Below are 16,537 nucleotides of genomic sequence, written 5' to 3'. Positions count from 1 at the left end.
ATAAAACAAAGCTCCTGCTTTGCGGCTTCGTGACCTCTTAAAGTCTAGCCCACTGATGTACCTAAAGCAGCACACATGTGTTTGGCTTTAACATACTTGCTTTATTCTCTGATAAACATTCTCCGTCCCTCTTGGGGAGCCCGGCAAGCCTACTGAGAGTATCCCGCCCACACAGAAGAGCCTGGCAAGCTCCCCGTGGTGTATTTGATATGCCAAATACAGTAATAATAAAAGGTCTCATTCCCCTGACCCTGAAAGAGCCTCCAACCATTGGGAAAGACGAGTAAAGAGAGGCTGCTAAAATCTCAGGTCTCGGACGAATGGAGACGTTACTGGTGCCCACTTGAGCAAATCGATGAACGGGATGACAATGATACAATGAAAATTTAATGACATTTAAACTGTCAATAAATATAATGAATACAACACAAAAACAAAGGCAATGAAAGAAAATAGAGAAATGGAAAAACATCAACATTAAAAGTTATGTGTAGGTCTATGGGGCCGGAGAGATAGCACAGCGGGTAGGGCGTTTGCCTTGCACGCGGCCGACCCGGGTTCAAATCCCAGCATCCCATATGGTCCCCCAAGCACTGCCAGGAGTAATTCCTGAGTGCAAAGCCAGGAGTAACCCCTGAGCATTGCTGGGTGTGACCCAAAAAGCAAAAAAAAAAAAAAAAAAGTTATGTGTAGGTCTAGACAGATAGTTCAAAGGGCTGGAGTACATGCTTGCTTGCAGAAGGCCCAGGATGATTGCCAGAACCACAAGGTTCACTGAACACCTCCACAAAGAGACTCCCAAGCACAGTGACCCTGAGAATCATTGGGTGCAGCCTCCAAACAAAACGGTAAGAAATGTACCTCAAAAAACATAATGGAGTTGAAAATTTAAAAAAGCATGGAATGAAAGAAAACATTTTCAAATTAAACATGGTAAATCAATATCCAGAATCTATTTTTTTAAATCCTACAAGAAAAACATCAACCAGATTAAAAAATGGCAAAGGATTTGAACAGTTTTCTCTCAAAAAAGATACACAAATGAACAAAAAAACATACATGAAAATCTCAATAATCATTGAGAAATCCAAATCAAGATACACATCAGGAAAGATTTTGGGGAAGACAAAATGAGCTGGGGAAACTGAAATGTTGAAGCCCTGGTGTGCTGCTGGTGGGGAATGTTAAGAGGTCACTGTAGATAATGAGTTTGGCATTACTCAAAAACAGTGAGTCAGCATATGACCAAGCATTTTTAGTTTTGGGTATCTGAAATTAAAAACAGGTGCTTCAGAGATTTGTACACCACTGCTCATGAGAGCATTGCTGAAGATATCTAAAAGGTAGAAACCCCTATGTATTTTTCAATGAATAAACACATTGTGACTTACATACAGAGTGGGAAATTATTCAACCTTTAAAGAAGAGGGGAGAGTAGGGAACAAAGAGATAGTATGGAGGCAAGGTACTTACTTGCCTTGCCTTGCACTCATTATACCTGGGTTTGATTCCTGGCACCACACAAGGCATCCTAAGTCCCTCTAAGAGTTTTGTTCCTGAGCACAAAGCTAGGAGTAACCCCTGAGCACTGCCAGGCATAGTTCCAAAACCATACAACAAAACCATATAACAAAGAGGTAAATAAGCTAGTTTCTTACAAAAATAAAAATTCATACAGACATAAGGTAAAATGGTGGTTTCCCTGGGCTGGAGACATCAGGGGATGGTAAGTTTTTGCTTAATGGGCAAGAAGTTTCAGTTCTGTAAGTTCTGGAGATGGTAGCATAATATCAATGTACTTAATGCCACTGAATTATATGCTGAAATATACATAAGATAGTAAATTTTGTTTTGGTGGTGCTCAGTGACTACTTCCATATGAGTGCTTGGAGACCTGAGGTTCCAGGGATCACAGCAGGGGCTCCTGCACGCAAAGTGAGTGCTCCATCCCTTTCAGCCTTTTCCCCAGTTTCTTATTTAAAACCAAAGTACCACGGGGGAAAAAAAAAACAACTGGAAAGAAATTAAGTGTGACAAAGACAACTAAGAGGAATTACAGTTAGAAAAAAAGATGGGAAAATTCCAAGAAAATTTTAACAATTTTCTTTGCTGAAACAGAAGAGTAAAACTTTTATCTACTAAAGGTAGAGTTAAGGTCAGTGGAAATTACCACAGAGGGAAGATTAATTTCATTGTTATTCCCTGATGCAGACATTACAACTTCCATTCTAAAAAGGACAGTAAGTATTTGACAGGAAATTATTTTGGCAATGACATATGTACCAAAGGCTGTGGTTTCAATACTTAATGACCAAAGATTTTCCAAGACACATCATTCCCCTGGCCAAATATAGCAGCTTCTAACAGTCAATGCCAACAATTTTTTCCTATGGACATTATCTGCTGTGGGGATGAAGACTAGTATGACTTTACTGCTCTCCATAAGTTACTCCATAAGTAACATCCTTACATGATATGGAAGCATCTTTTATTCCATTTTTAAAGTTTTTTGGCTTGGGGGCTACTCCCGATGATGCTCTGGATTGCTTCTGGCTCTGTGATCAGAAATTACTCCTCTGGTGATGCTCAGGGGATCATATGGGATGCCAGGAATCAAACCCAGGTTGGCAGCATGCAAGGTAAGCGCCCTACCCACTGTACTATTGCTATGAGGTGCTGGGGATCGAACCTGAATTAATCCACTGTACTATCAAGGCAAGCACCTTACCACTCTTATCTGGCCCCAATTTTCATTTTCTCTTTCTTATCCCTGAAAAAATTGTGTTCTCCTAATCACTGACAATTCATGTTACATTATTGTGTATACTCCTCTGTACACATATATTCATATGGATGAAGAAAGAGACTCCCTTATACATCATTCCATTCTAAAACATAGAATGTTAACTTTTACTAAGGATTAACTGTGAAATACACGTTTTCATAAATATATTTAAATCTCTAAGAAAGATAGCTGTGTACCCTCATATAAAGGCATGTCTGTTGGTTCCCTGTCTTTGGAAATGTAAGATTTGAATATGGAGAACTGTGGACCTGGCCCTAGCCACAGCAAGGCAGTTCCCACAGTGCAGGGGTGGGCACAGGGCCCTAGGGGAGAGGCAGTGGTCAGCCAGCCACACAGGCAAGCCCACTCGGAGTTCCTGGAAGCGAGATATCAAAGCCACCGCCCAGACCGGTCAAACCAGGACAAGTTAAGGTGTTCATAGTTCTGTAAACATTTGAACCCAGAACTCCAGATGATTTAAACTTCGAATAAAGTGATACTATCTACATTATTGACATAAGTGATACCAATTGGTAGAAAGGTACCTTTAAAGGCAGGACTGGATAACCCCAAGAAACTACCTGGCTGAGCAGGCAGAGACAATCCACTGCATGAAGCTGCAAACAGAGGTAATCTGAACTGGTTAAGAGAGTGAGCAATCGAGCTGGCGGTCAATGGCAAGCTGGAAGCACTGCCCTGACCTAGGCTAGTCACGGGGTCACAAAGATATAGTGGAAATCCTATGGACTCAACCAAACATTGAACTGAACCAGCAGAGTAAGTTAGGAGACACAGCTTTGCATGCAGCACTGCCCAGCTCCCTGAAGGGATCCGCGGGTACTGGCCAGCTGCTTCTGGAAGAAGGCGCCAGGACAGGCTTAAGAAACAGTGAGAAGCAGCTGGCACTGAACATGGCCACTAACACTGTCCATGCACCTGCTAAAGAAGAGGCAGGAAGCAGATGCAGTTCCAACTTTAAGCAATGCGGTTGACAGTCTTGATGATGAAAACTCCAATTAATTCCCTGCCAGAGCTTGGATATCTAAAATTTCTCTTGCTTTTGCCTTTCCAAACCTTGCCTTTGCCAGAAGAGTGTTGGCAATTTTTTTAAAAAAAAGTATTCTATGAGAGTGTGGCGAGATTGACTGTTGAGTGGAGCCTGTAAATGCATTGTTCATTGTTCCTACTTTCAGTTTACCTTAAGTGCTGGTATACTTAAGTGATCGTTACTTTGCAATCTACAATACATTTTTGTTCTCCAGAGTAGGACCAGAGAGATTCTGTCTACTTATCAAGTAAAGAAATTTTAAGAGGTTTTTCTTTTTGAAAAAATGGGTGTGGATTTTTGGTTAAAATTCTTTACCTCAAGACATTTTTGGTGGGCTTTTCCAAGGAGAGAAATGTTTATTGTTATAACAAACCAGAAGATTTAACAGAAGATTTTCAGCTATTTTGACAAAAATAAACATTTTAAGAGACAAAGAGAGCAAGAAAGAAAGAAAGAAAGAAAGAAAGAAAGAAAGAAAGAAAGGAAGGAAGGAAGGAAGGAAGAGAGAGAGAAAGAAAGAAAGAGAAAGAATAAGAGAAAGTTTTTTGCTTTTTTTTTTGCTTTTTTGGGTCACACCCGGCAATGCACAGGGGTTACTCCTGGCGGTGCTCAGAGGACCATATGGGATGCTTGGAATCGAACCCGGGTCAGCCGCGTGCAAGGCAAATGCCCTACCCGCTGTGCTATCGCTCCAGCCCCAAGAATAAGAGAAAGAAAAAGGAATAGAAAAAAGAAAGTGGACCTGTAGAAATTGGGGGCTGCTAGCTTGCTCTCTGCTGACTCAAGATCAACAATTCCACATTGGAAAAAAAAAAAAAGGAAAGTTAACTGTATAAGAAACACCATATATAAGAAAAAAGATTCTTTTAGTGTAGATTTGGTGTATTGACCTCATTTAAAAAAAATTTCCTGCTAGCTTTCAGAGTTATACCAGGCTCGAAAATAATAACTGGTGACAGCTGCTTTCCCCACTGAAGTCAGCAAACTATATTATTAAATTGTACCCACTTATTTAAATACTCTAGACAGAATTTGGACTTAAAAGTATTTTATTAAGAAAATGCCCCCCAAAAGCCTTACTATTTACTATGTATGGTTCTAAGTTTCTACAGGACTATAAATCATACGGCATCAAACTTGTAAACTTAACAACCAGCCTCCTTTGCAAAATTAAGGATAAAACCAGCCTCCTTTCCTACCCACTTTTTCTGAAACTTATAAAACATGTTCTCAATAACTAAACATACACCAACAGGAAAACCACAATAATAATCCTTTGTAAAAGCAGGAAGAAGAAATTGGAGGTGGCGAGTTTCTCCTAAGAAGTACTCAAGACCCAGGGCCACCTGACAGTGTAATTAGGGCCCAGTGCTGCAGAGGGACAGTACAGTGCCAAAAATCAGCCCTGGAGCCCCAGAGAGCAGGCCCTGTTAGCTATCTCCCAGGCCTGGAGCATGGAAAGTTTGTTTTGTTTTGGTTTGGTTTGGTTTGGTTTTGTGTTGCCAGAACGGGGCCTAAGTCTATCTATCCAAGGAAAGCACTCCCCTGTTAGAACTACAAGCTTGGTCCAAACACTTCTAACCGTTGGTTGCTACGAATTACCTAGTCTTTTTCTATTGTAGTATATATACATAGACTTACACAAATACTTTTCTTAGTTTTACTTTTAAATAACCTAACCCTAATAGTGCAGGGGTTAAGGCACTTGCGTGCAGTGGACTCCAATTTGATTCCTGGCACTATGTATGGTCCCCAGAGTACAGAGCCAGAAGAAACAAGATAGGTTATAAAGAAAATACACCTATACTGCATATTATCTACACTGTAAGCTAGTGCAGCCATTGCTTAGGCCCCCCACCCCTTCCAGGTTCTTAATTACTTTACACACAATTGCACCCCTGCAAAAGCAAATGAACATAACAAATATTTACCTGGTGTTTCTGGGTTCCTTTCTCTTAACAGAAGAATAAAAACTCTCTTTTTGGATAGTTTTACTCTTCCTTTCACTCTCTACCCAGGGTCTGGGAAGCCAGTTTTAACATTACAATATATTATCTTTTAAAGCTCAGGCTTCCTAAGTGCTTCCTCATCTTAACTTTGTATCTGTTGCCCTAAGCTATATTTGAACCAACTAAACTAAACTGAGGCTTTTTTCATCCACTGCAGTCGATCATGTGACATGGTATTACAGGATAATTCTACAGTTCTGAAGCAATAACCTCAAAATGTCCTAACTCATATCCTGTCGAGTATATGCCTAAAAATTAGGAAATTAACCTACACATTTATTGAAAGTATATGTAATATACAGAAAAAAATACAGCTTAGAGAGGTAAACTCATAAAAAGATAACCCTTTTAGATTTGAAAATATCCATGTCTAAAGAAATGCACTTCTTTCAACTCTCTTCTGAATACTTTACCACTTCAGTGTCAAGTAGTTGATCTGTATTTTATCTTTTGGGGTCACTTACAGCTTAGAGAAGCAATTCAAGCTTACTGAGCCTACTCAGATGCCCCAAACAATGCAGAGGAGCAATGCAGATACTGCTTGAGGCTTCATTGGCCCAACTTTGTCACATTCCAGGAATCCCTACTGACAAGCTTCCAGTGAAAGAATAATATAGACATAATTGGTTAAAATAAAGAAGAATTCAAGAGGAACAAATACAGTCTTCCTCTTCCTGATTTACTGAGAAGGCAAAGAACATAATATATGTTTATAACAGAACAGTAATTTTAAAAGTTTTTTTAGGCACTGTCCCTCCCTATTTAAGGATAAAAGTATTTTTAGTGTCTGAGTTAGACCTTTAAAAATAAGAGAATCCGGGGCTGGAGCAATAGCACAGCGGGTAGGGCGTTTGCCTTGCTTGTGGCCGATCTGGGTTCGATTCCCAGCATCCCATATGGTCCCCTGAGCACTGCCAGGGGTGATTCCTGAGTGCAGAGCCAGGAGTAACCCCTGTGCATCGCCGGGTGTGACCAAAAAAGCAAATAAATAAATAATAAGTAAATCCACCATCTTAGCTTGGTATAGCAACACTACAGACTGGGTACTAGCATTAAAGAACAGGATGAAAGGCCTTCCATTTCACAGAGAAGGCGTTTAGTGCCAAGAAGCAAAAAGTAAGACCAGATAAAGGCATAGTTCAAACAAAAGTCTAGCACTCCTGGGATGCATACCTTATACACTGTCTTCCTCATGTTTCATTCTGAAAATCTGAAAGCTGGTTTTCAACTTCTCATACAATCCTCAACTCAGAAAAAATTCCAGTCCTAATAATTTTCCGTGTTTGATTTAATTTTTTTGGGAACTGGAATGTGGGAGGAAGTTTAAAGTGCAAAGGTTCTCTGTGGGTGAGAAATTCCATCCCTTTCCCAGAGCCAATCTTAAAGACTGACTGACTGAAAGCCCTGGAAAACAGCCATGAGCTCTCTTGGGAGAAAACACAAAAGAAGTCATCTCAGGTCCAGACAGTTACTTATGCTGTTGAAATTAAAATCTAGAAGAGAGAGACCACACTGTTCATACAAAGTTTAAGGGGAAATTTTACTTTTGTAGGCTTTACCTATACCATGTAAACTCCAAAATATATTAATACAGAATTGTTGGAGACTGTTCAGGACCCTGAACAAAAGAGGACCCTGCAACCTTTGCTCTGGACAAACCGGAAAATTCCATTACCAGCGTTTGCATAACCTGAGGCACAGGTGCCCTTGTGACAAAGGAAATAGCTAAACTCAAGAGGTAAAAGTAGCCCAGGGCAGTTAACCAGGAGACCCCAAGAGCCCATAAAGTAGAATGCCTTCCTTTACACTAAAAGCCTTGTACGTTCCTCCTGACAGATGTTCCTGCCAGATAAACCCTTGTCTTCCCCTCCCCACTATTTCTCAACCGACTCTTAGAGAATATTGTAGCCCACCAAAGAATGCCCCGAACTTTTCCTTATTTGGTCTGAGAAGACACTTCCCTGATGATTGACAACTCATGTACCAACCCCCTGCTAAGAAAGGTATAAAACCAGCATGACTGAAAATAAAGACGCTCTTGATCAGCACGTGTTGTCTTGAGCCCTTTCTTCCTAACCTCACCAGTTTATTTTCAGATCGGGACCGCTCATAGAACCCACCCAATTAGGAGCACTTTCCGGGGGCCGGAGAGAGATTTGGGGGGAACGCGCACAGAATTGCTTTAGAAGTTTTATTAACGACAAGTGAAATAAGATTATTACCATAATGCGATCCAAGTATAAAATTTAATGTAATATACTTTATATTCCAGAGTTGAAAACATGTAAATGAGAATAGGTAATTTATTATATTGTATTAATTTGTCTTAATTTTCTTATGCTGGGCTTGCTGGAGCTATAGCAGAGTGCACACAGCCGACCTGGGTTCATTTTTTCCACCCCTCCTGGAGAGCCCGGCAAGCTACCGAGAGTACCTCACCCGCACAGCAGAGCCTGGCAAGCTACCCATGGCATATTCAATATGCCAAAAATAGTAACAACAAGTCTCACAATGGAGATGTAACTGGTGCCCGCTCGAGCAAAACAATGAGCAATAGGATAACAGTGATACAGTGAGAATTTTCTTATTTACATAAGTCAAAATCATGTAATAGTCACCAATTGGCTCTTACTGATTTATTTTCTAATCATTCTATGTGCCAGTTCTTAAAAGTTTTGATTGGGGGCTGGAGTGATAGCAGAGTAGTGTGTTTGCCTTGCACTCGGCCAACCAGGGTTCGATTCCCAGCATCCTATATGGTCCCCCAAGCGCCGCCAGGAGTAACCCCTGAGCATCACTTGGTGTGACCCAAAAAAGCAAAAAAAATTTTTTTTGATGGAATAAGGAATATAAAGCAAATTTGTTATGTGCCTAAGGGGGTAGTCTGGGACTGGGAAGGAAATTGGGGATATTGGTGGAGGGAAGTCACACTGGTGGTGCTGGAACACTAAATGCTTGAAACAATTAAATCACAATGTTTTTAATAAGAATTAATTTAAGAAAAGAGGGAATATCTGAAATTCTCGAATATTACAATTTGTTGTTTGAGAGGTGATCAAGAGTCCTCTAGCCTCACTCCCTGAGTTCTCTCATCACCCCATCCTCTCTTCAGATTTTTCTAAATACAAACTCACTTCCCATTTACTCTTTAGGACTCAAGGCTACGGGGGGGAGGGGGGGAACCTCTTAAGGTCATAATCATTTCTTAATATCTTAGAAGACATCTTTTTAATCCTTATTTTATATTTATATATTATATAATAAAATCCTTATTTAATATTTATATATAAATAATGCTTTCCTGGAAATTATCTATCCTTCAGTTTTCACAACATCACAGTTGTTTCTCTGTAATCATTCTCTCTAATCATTGTCTCCTCTACAGAAATTCTCTTCCTCTTACTGCCCTTGAGATATGACAATCCCCCAGTTTCTCACCTGGTTCTCTGTTCCCATCCGATGACTTCATCTCTCATGGTTCCACTATTTCCTCCATGTTAATAACACTAACCAGATTTTGTTCTTGAAAACTTCACAGACATAACATCAAACTATCTATTGGCTATTTCCACAGCAAACTAACAATCAAGATGTTAGGTAGGGCAGCAATATATACATTCAGTCACCCAAACTAGAAAACTGCCTCTCATCCCGAGTTGTTTTCAAATTTATTCCACTGTCCCACTCTACTTCTACTGTTTTCAGCCTAGCCAAGGTTCCAGTCTCTCCAGCAGCCTTCTAAGTTCCCTGACCGTGGTTCCCTCTAATCAAACACTAAGTAATTTCTCTCAGGACCTAATATCTCTCTCTAGAGAACTTGATTGATAGCTCTTCCTGGCCACTGCTGATCACACACAAAAAAACAAAACAAAACAAAACAAAAAACCCTTAAGCATACCACCCTCTATTAGTTGGCCCAAATAAACCCCCAAATCCTCAGCTCTGGAAACCTGAGTTGCATTCACTGTATGCAACTCAGCAGTAAAACATTCACACCACACACATCTGTGCTTCAGCCTTGCAGCATATCAATCTATCATACTCTAGCTAGAAGGCCTTGCCCCATCTTCTCCTAACTTGAACAATTTTGTTCAACTGAAGTGCACATTGGATTTCAAGAACCTCATCCTTATTCTTCTCTATTAGACTTTTCTATCTGAATCTGGCAAACTTCTTCAAAACTCCTGAAGACTTTTTCACTCATGCTTCCAGATTTTCTTTCTTATATCTCCTTGAGTGCTGGAACTAGGTTTCTACTGAACTGATGCCCTTTGTGCCTATCTATGTCTAGCATCTACACTAGGCATTTAATGAAGTTCAGAGAGAAGGCACTGTCATCCTTTTAAAAATAAAAATTAAAACAAAAATAGAGACCTTAACCAGTGATGGGTGAAAGGGGAATGGTCACAGCCAGCGACAGTGACCAAGGGCAGACAGTGCTGAGCAGGGATGTGGATAGGTTGGGAGGACCAGAGCCTTGCTACTCAGGGGTCACCAGGGCTACATCAGATAATGCAGGGGGCCTGAGGGTATTTAATGTCAGGGATCAGACTCAGGAACTCAGAGACTTACCTCTGCTAGGCCACTTGAAGCATAAACCTGATTTACCTCTGCCATTATCATTTAATAGCAAAACGATGTGGAGATTAATGACTTTTTAAAAGTCATCCAAAGAGAAATCTAAAAAGGGAACTTAGAATACAAAAGCATAATTGCTCAATTAAAATCCTTTTCTCAAAAGCAAAAAGTCTTTCAGAGCTATGTTTGGTGGGTACAAAGAACGTGTTCAAGTTTTGATTGATATTCTAAAGTACAAAGTGCTACCTGGCACAAAGAAAATGTTCACAAGTATTAGAGAGTCACTCTCCATTCCTGAGAGCAGGAATGGGTTTGTTGCTCTCCAGCAGATGGAGCTATAATTCTGTATCATCTCCACCTACCGCTTGCGAGCCCCAGTAGAACCATTTTCACCACCTATGGTCGGGCTTCTATGTTGCCCTTGATAAAGCCTTACACAGATACTGAAAGAATCAGGTTAAGTGTTTACACAACTACTCTCTGAATGGACATACATTTGTCTTGAAACACTTTGGGATAATTTTCCCTTTGCCATTGTCCTTATGTCACATCAAGTTCAACTCTTCTCCCTCTCCCCACCCCACAGTCTCAGCACCACTACCCACCTGGTAAGCCCAGTTCTATAGTCAAAGTCCAAGTTTGTTATCATTCAATAACAAACAATCCACTTACTATGTTTCTTCAGATACCTATCACATACGAGATCCAGTATTTTATTTCCCTCCTTCTATTTCTGCTTAACATGACACACTCTAACTACGTCCACATTGGAGCAATGGCCAAACCTTATCTTTCACTGCTGAGTAGTATGTACCACCTCATCTTGCGGCAGGGTGTGGGGCCTCTCCTAGTGCTTCTCAGTCAGCTGGGCCAGCAGTTCAGAGCACTGGCTGGAGGATGCTAAGGTTCCCTCCCGACACCCAGCAGGGAACTCCAGGCAATACCCAGAAATGGTCAGGGTACATGTATTGCCTGGGCTCAAACCAGAGTCAGCTGGATCTAAGGCAAGTGATATACCTTTACTCTCTGGCCCAAAATCACAATTCATGTATCCACTGAACTCTCTCCATTAGCTTTAAACACAGGTGTGCATATATCTCGAGTTAAAAGTTTTTGGCTTCTTAAAATAGACACCAAGGTGTGAGATTGGTAGGTGATATGAGAGCTCATTTTGTTTGTTTGTTGTTTTAGGCCACACCAAGTGGTGTTCAGGGCTTACTCCTGGCTCGTGTTCAGAGATCATCCCTGGTGGTGCTCAGGGGTACTGGAGATTAAATCCTGCTTGGCCACATGGGCCCTACCCACTGTACTATCACTCTGGCCTAAGAGCTCTATTTTTTTTTTTTTTTTGCTTTTTGGGTCCCACCTGGCGATGCACAGGGGTGACTCCTGGCTCTACACTCAGGAATGACTCCTGGTGGTGCTCAGGGGACCCTATGGGATGCTCGGAATCGAACCCAGGTTGGCCACGTGCAAGGCAAACACCCTCCCTGCCCTCCCTGCTGTGCTATCGCTCCAGCCCCAGGAGCTCTATTTTTAATTCCTTGAGAAGTCTACATACTGCTTTCTATATCGAGAGACTGAAAACAACCCATTGTGGAAGGAATTCGACAAAAAGTAACCCTTATAACTGATGGTAGTAACATCATCTGCTTCGGTCAGTATATGAATTTCAGTTTTTGGTTTTTTAAAAGCTTGCCACAGGGGCTGGAGCAATAGTACAGTGGGGAGAGCGTTTGCCTTGCATGCAGCCAACCCAGGTTTGATCCCAGACCCAGGTTTGATCCCCAGAGTCTCACATGGTCCCCAATCACCACCAGGAGTAATTCTTGAGTGCAGAATTCTTGAGGCCTAAGCATTGCTGAGTGTGACCTAAAAAGCCAACGGAAAAAAAAAAAACCCAACTTGTCATATTTGAAAAATGATGAGTTTGGGTCTCAAAGCCACAAATTTGAACTCTGGGTTACGGATAGAGCTCAGTGGCAGAGTGCATTCTTCACATATATAAGACCTTGGATTTGATCCCCGTACAAAAACAAACACACTAAAAACCAAAAAAGCAAATCTGAACTCAGGCTTGATCTGGCAATTACTTTGTGGTATTAAGCAAATTAACTGGAGGCAGTTCCATCTATATATGTATAGATATAAGTAACAGTATCTTTAAAACTTCATCTAAAAACAGATGTAAACAACTTAGGAGAAAAAAAAATACTAAAAAATGTTCTTAATTCTATCTCAGAGATAGTATTATCATCATCAAAGTAGTAAATACCAATCAAAATCTTAAACCGTCTTACACTACTCTGGGTAATTCACCTGGAATCCACATTTAATCTTCACAGAATGGGAAGCAGGCAGGAGGGTAATCTCTACTTTGTTGACAATGAAAGTAAAATAGAGAACTGGTCTATTATCCAGGATCTAAAGTAAGTCACAGGTCCAATAAACACCGAAATATTTCGACAAGACAGAGCTAGCAATACAGAAAATAAAACTGACAACATAAAAGAAAAGGGGACCTACAGTACAAAACCAACATGAGGCTAGTGTCCCAAAGTCAATTAATGATCAGTCAGAATTAAGAAAAATGATTTTACATTTACAATCACTGGATCACTGTCATACCATTGTTCATCGATTTGTTCAAGTGGGTTCCAGTAACATCTCCATTTGTCCCTGTCGTGTGCAGTGTAGCCCGATGGTGTATTGGGGGCTCTTTCAGGATCAGGGAAATGAGGATCGTCGTTGTTACTGTTTTTGCCATATTGAGTATGCTATGGGTAGCCTGCCAGACTCTGCTGTGCAGGGAGGATACTCTCAGTAGCTTGCCTGGCTATCAGAGAGGGACGGAGGCTTTCGGGACAGCCTCTAATCATCTTTACAGGTGTTCCCAATCCACTGAGTGTAAGCTTTTGGTCAACTGGCATGTTGTAACAATATGCACACTGACAAACACTCACCTGCCTGCGTCTCTGGGCAGCACCTGGGCCATCTGCAGCCTCAGGTTGATCTTGAGGTTGATGGAGTGCGCCAGGAGATTGTTGAGCAGCTGGCAGAGCAGGACTCTATCGAGGAGGTGGAACACCTGCACTGAGTCCCAAGTCACCTGGTGGTTGGCTGACAGCACCCCACGGCAGATGAGCCACTGTGTGCACTGCCACCACAGCACTGCGACTCGGCCCAGCCGATGCCATTTTGACTGAATGTTGCAAAACAGTCCATCAGGAATCAAGTGTAGAGTACCATGCCTGGCATGCTGAGCTGCGCATTGTCTAAGGTGAGATAGTGAGCTGGGTTTGGGCGGTGTTGGCGCCATCTTGCTTCCAATCTGCAGCCCATCGCCCCCAGACTCAGGCATTCTGTTCGAATCTTGCAAAACAGCTGGAATGTCCAGCAGGAATCATGCGTAGAGTTCTAGCAGGGATCACGCTTTTAAAGTTCCATGCCTTGCGTGCTGAGTCACGCACTAAGGTGAGATGGCGTGCTGGGTTTGGGAGAGCATGAGGGGTTCGGGCGGCGGTGATGCCATCTTGCTTAAAAGTTTAAAAGGTTCTAGCTTAAAAGATTCTCTAATCTTACTGTCTTTTTATTTGGAAAAGTGGCCTTTCCTAGTGGTGTTCAGGGATCATTCCTGATGGTATCTGGCTGGCCATACTTGGCAGTGCTCACGGCTTACTCCTGACTTGATGCTCAGAAATCACTCCTGGTGATGCTCAGGAGACCATGTGATGTAGTCCCAGGGTCAGGGGCATGCAAGTCAGGTGACAAGTATGTTACACCTGAACTAGCTCTCTCCAACCCCAGAAACAAATTTTACATTGACTAACCTTAACACGATGACATCTTTGTAGCAACCTTACAAATACACATCAACCACCCTTCTGGACACCTGAGAGAGGGAGGGAAAAAAAGAACTTTTTGGCTTTTTCTTCAGAGAAGGTTTAGTGTTGGAATACAGTTCCAAACATCTTATTTTATTTTTATTTAATTAATTTATTTATTAATAATGTAGGAGTACTGCTATTTATTCAGCCATTGATTAAGATGATTGAGTTGGGCATTAGCTCCACGTTACTTTCTTTTTTTTCCTTTTTGGGTCACACCTGGCGATGCACGGGGTTACTCCTGGCTCTGCACTCAGGAATTACTCCTGGCGGTGCTAAGGGGACCATATGGGATGCTGGGAATCGAACCCGGGTCGGCCTCATGCAAGGCAAACACCCTACCCGCTGTGCTATTGTTCCAGCCCCGCCACGTTACTTTTTTTTTTATTCTATTCTGAATGTTAATTTTATTATTTTATAGTTCCAAGCATTTCAGAGTTAATATTGGTTTGTTCTTTCTCAACCTCACTGGGTTTATTGAGTTTATTATGTTTATTTTTGAGTTACTCCCACCACAGTGCTCCCCAGGCACATCCAATTCCATCAGGCACTCCCAATCCTCTATGTTTATCTTTAAACTCTCCTTTGTGCTCTTCTTCCCTCAGCTGTTAATCACAAATATCCCCAAACCAGAACTTGTGACTCGTAAAGTCAAATTCTTCTAAGGACTCTGGATTTTGTATATGTAAGTGAAATACTGCTTTTCTGTTTCCCTTCTGTCCTTCACATAGTTCATTCTACAGCAATGTCCTTTTGTATAGACACAGGAAGACAGTTAATGCTATGCTTTTGTAACTTGGGAGTTAGGAAGACAGTTAATGCTATGCTTTTGTAACTCTGGAGTTAACTGACTCTGAATAATATTTATTCCTGGGCATTCGTCGTATTTACTTACGTCTCAGTTGCCCTTAGTTCCTAACACCCTAAAAGGGAAGTCCTGACCAGGGCAAGGATGCCATAAGAAGTATAATAAAGTTAAGAGCATGGTTATGGAACCATGATGACCCAAAAAAGAGGTGGCTGAGTAAGGACCCTGCTGGGGTTAGGGAAGACAAACCTGGCCTTAGGACTGTAGTCTGGGATAGATAATGAGATGTCCCCAGGAAGAACCATCTTTTAAGCTTAATATTTTTCTCTTACTGTATTCATATAAAATGACTAGAAATATTATTAAGAATTAAGTATATTGCTTAAATAAATTACCAGCAAAGGAAAGAAGAAAGCAATAGATGAGATTCTGTCCTTGGAAGGAAAAAGTGACAACTATACCTTGCAAAACATAATCTCGTATATAGAAAATCCTAAAGACTGCACACACATACATAACACAGACACATAAACACACACACAGAACCTACAGTTTTATGTGATAAAAATCTTGGAAATGATTAATAAGTTAAAGTCTGCTTACTTCCCAATTTCAAAATTTCTATACAACTACAGTAATCAAGACAGTATGGTGGAATAAAGACATGTGGATTTAACTAGTCTATGTGAAAAGAATGGCAAATGGCTAGATGCCAATATTTTTGGTCCAGAAAAAAACTTAGCTGTTGATAAATGAGTATTGCTAGAAAGTCTAGTACATCAAACATTTTTGAATAGACATTCTGTGTATAAGAAATTACATTAAAATTTATAATGAAAAAAATTAGTAGCTCAGTCTATGACAACAGCTAAATATATGAAAAAGATAAAATATGACAACTTCTTCACCACTAATGCAAACAAAGTACCAGTGAAGTATGGAGAAAATAACTATTAAATTTTTACTGGGGAAAGGAAAGTTATCACCAAGGAAGTGATTTGAGTTGGGTCTTAATACAATTAAGAATTTATAAAGATAAGGAACTAAGAAGATCCAGCAACTTGAAGAGATTTGGGGATTTATGAGGGACTATTCAAGGTAAGGAGGCACTAAAAGCATGGCATCTGGAGAAAGAGAATATAGAGATTAGCAGAAAAGTAACAGGAAATATAGGTTGGGTTGAATGTCCTTGGTTTTAATGTCCTTGATAGAATCCTGGTGGACAGTTGAGTAGCTCAGGAAAACCTTTTGTTTTGTTTTAGGGGGCCATATTCAGTGATGCTCAGGGGGACAATATGAGGTGCCAAGGATCAAACCCAGGCCAGCCACTTACAAGGTAAATGCCATACTTGCTATACTACCTCTCCTGTCGCTAAGAGCACCTGTCTTTTAAATTTAAGGCTGCAAGTTCAACCCCCAGTG

At 40.9% G+C, this 16,537-nt stretch overlaps 1 protein-coding gene and 1 pseudogene across 2 annotated transcripts in view; one reads left to right on the top strand and one right to left on the bottom strand.

The window, feature by feature from the left end:
- The window catches only part of LIMS1 (LIM zinc finger domain containing 1), a 122,157-nt gene that overhangs the window by 77,152 nt on the left and 28,468 nt on the right, over window positions 1–16,537 (bottom strand). The window lies entirely within an intron of this gene.
- On the top strand, window positions 750–3,805 carry LOC101540606 (osteoclast-stimulating factor 1-like; annotated as a pseudogene).

Source organism: Sorex araneus, chromosome 1, assembly GCF_027595985.1.
Source record: "Sorex araneus isolate mSorAra2 chromosome 1, mSorAra2.pri, whole genome shotgun sequence".
Lineage (NCBI taxonomy): Eukaryota > Metazoa > Chordata > Mammalia > Eulipotyphla > Soricidae > Sorex > Sorex araneus.
Note: the sequence above shows the minus strand (reverse complement) of the source record. Positions and strands in the feature narration are given on the sequence as shown.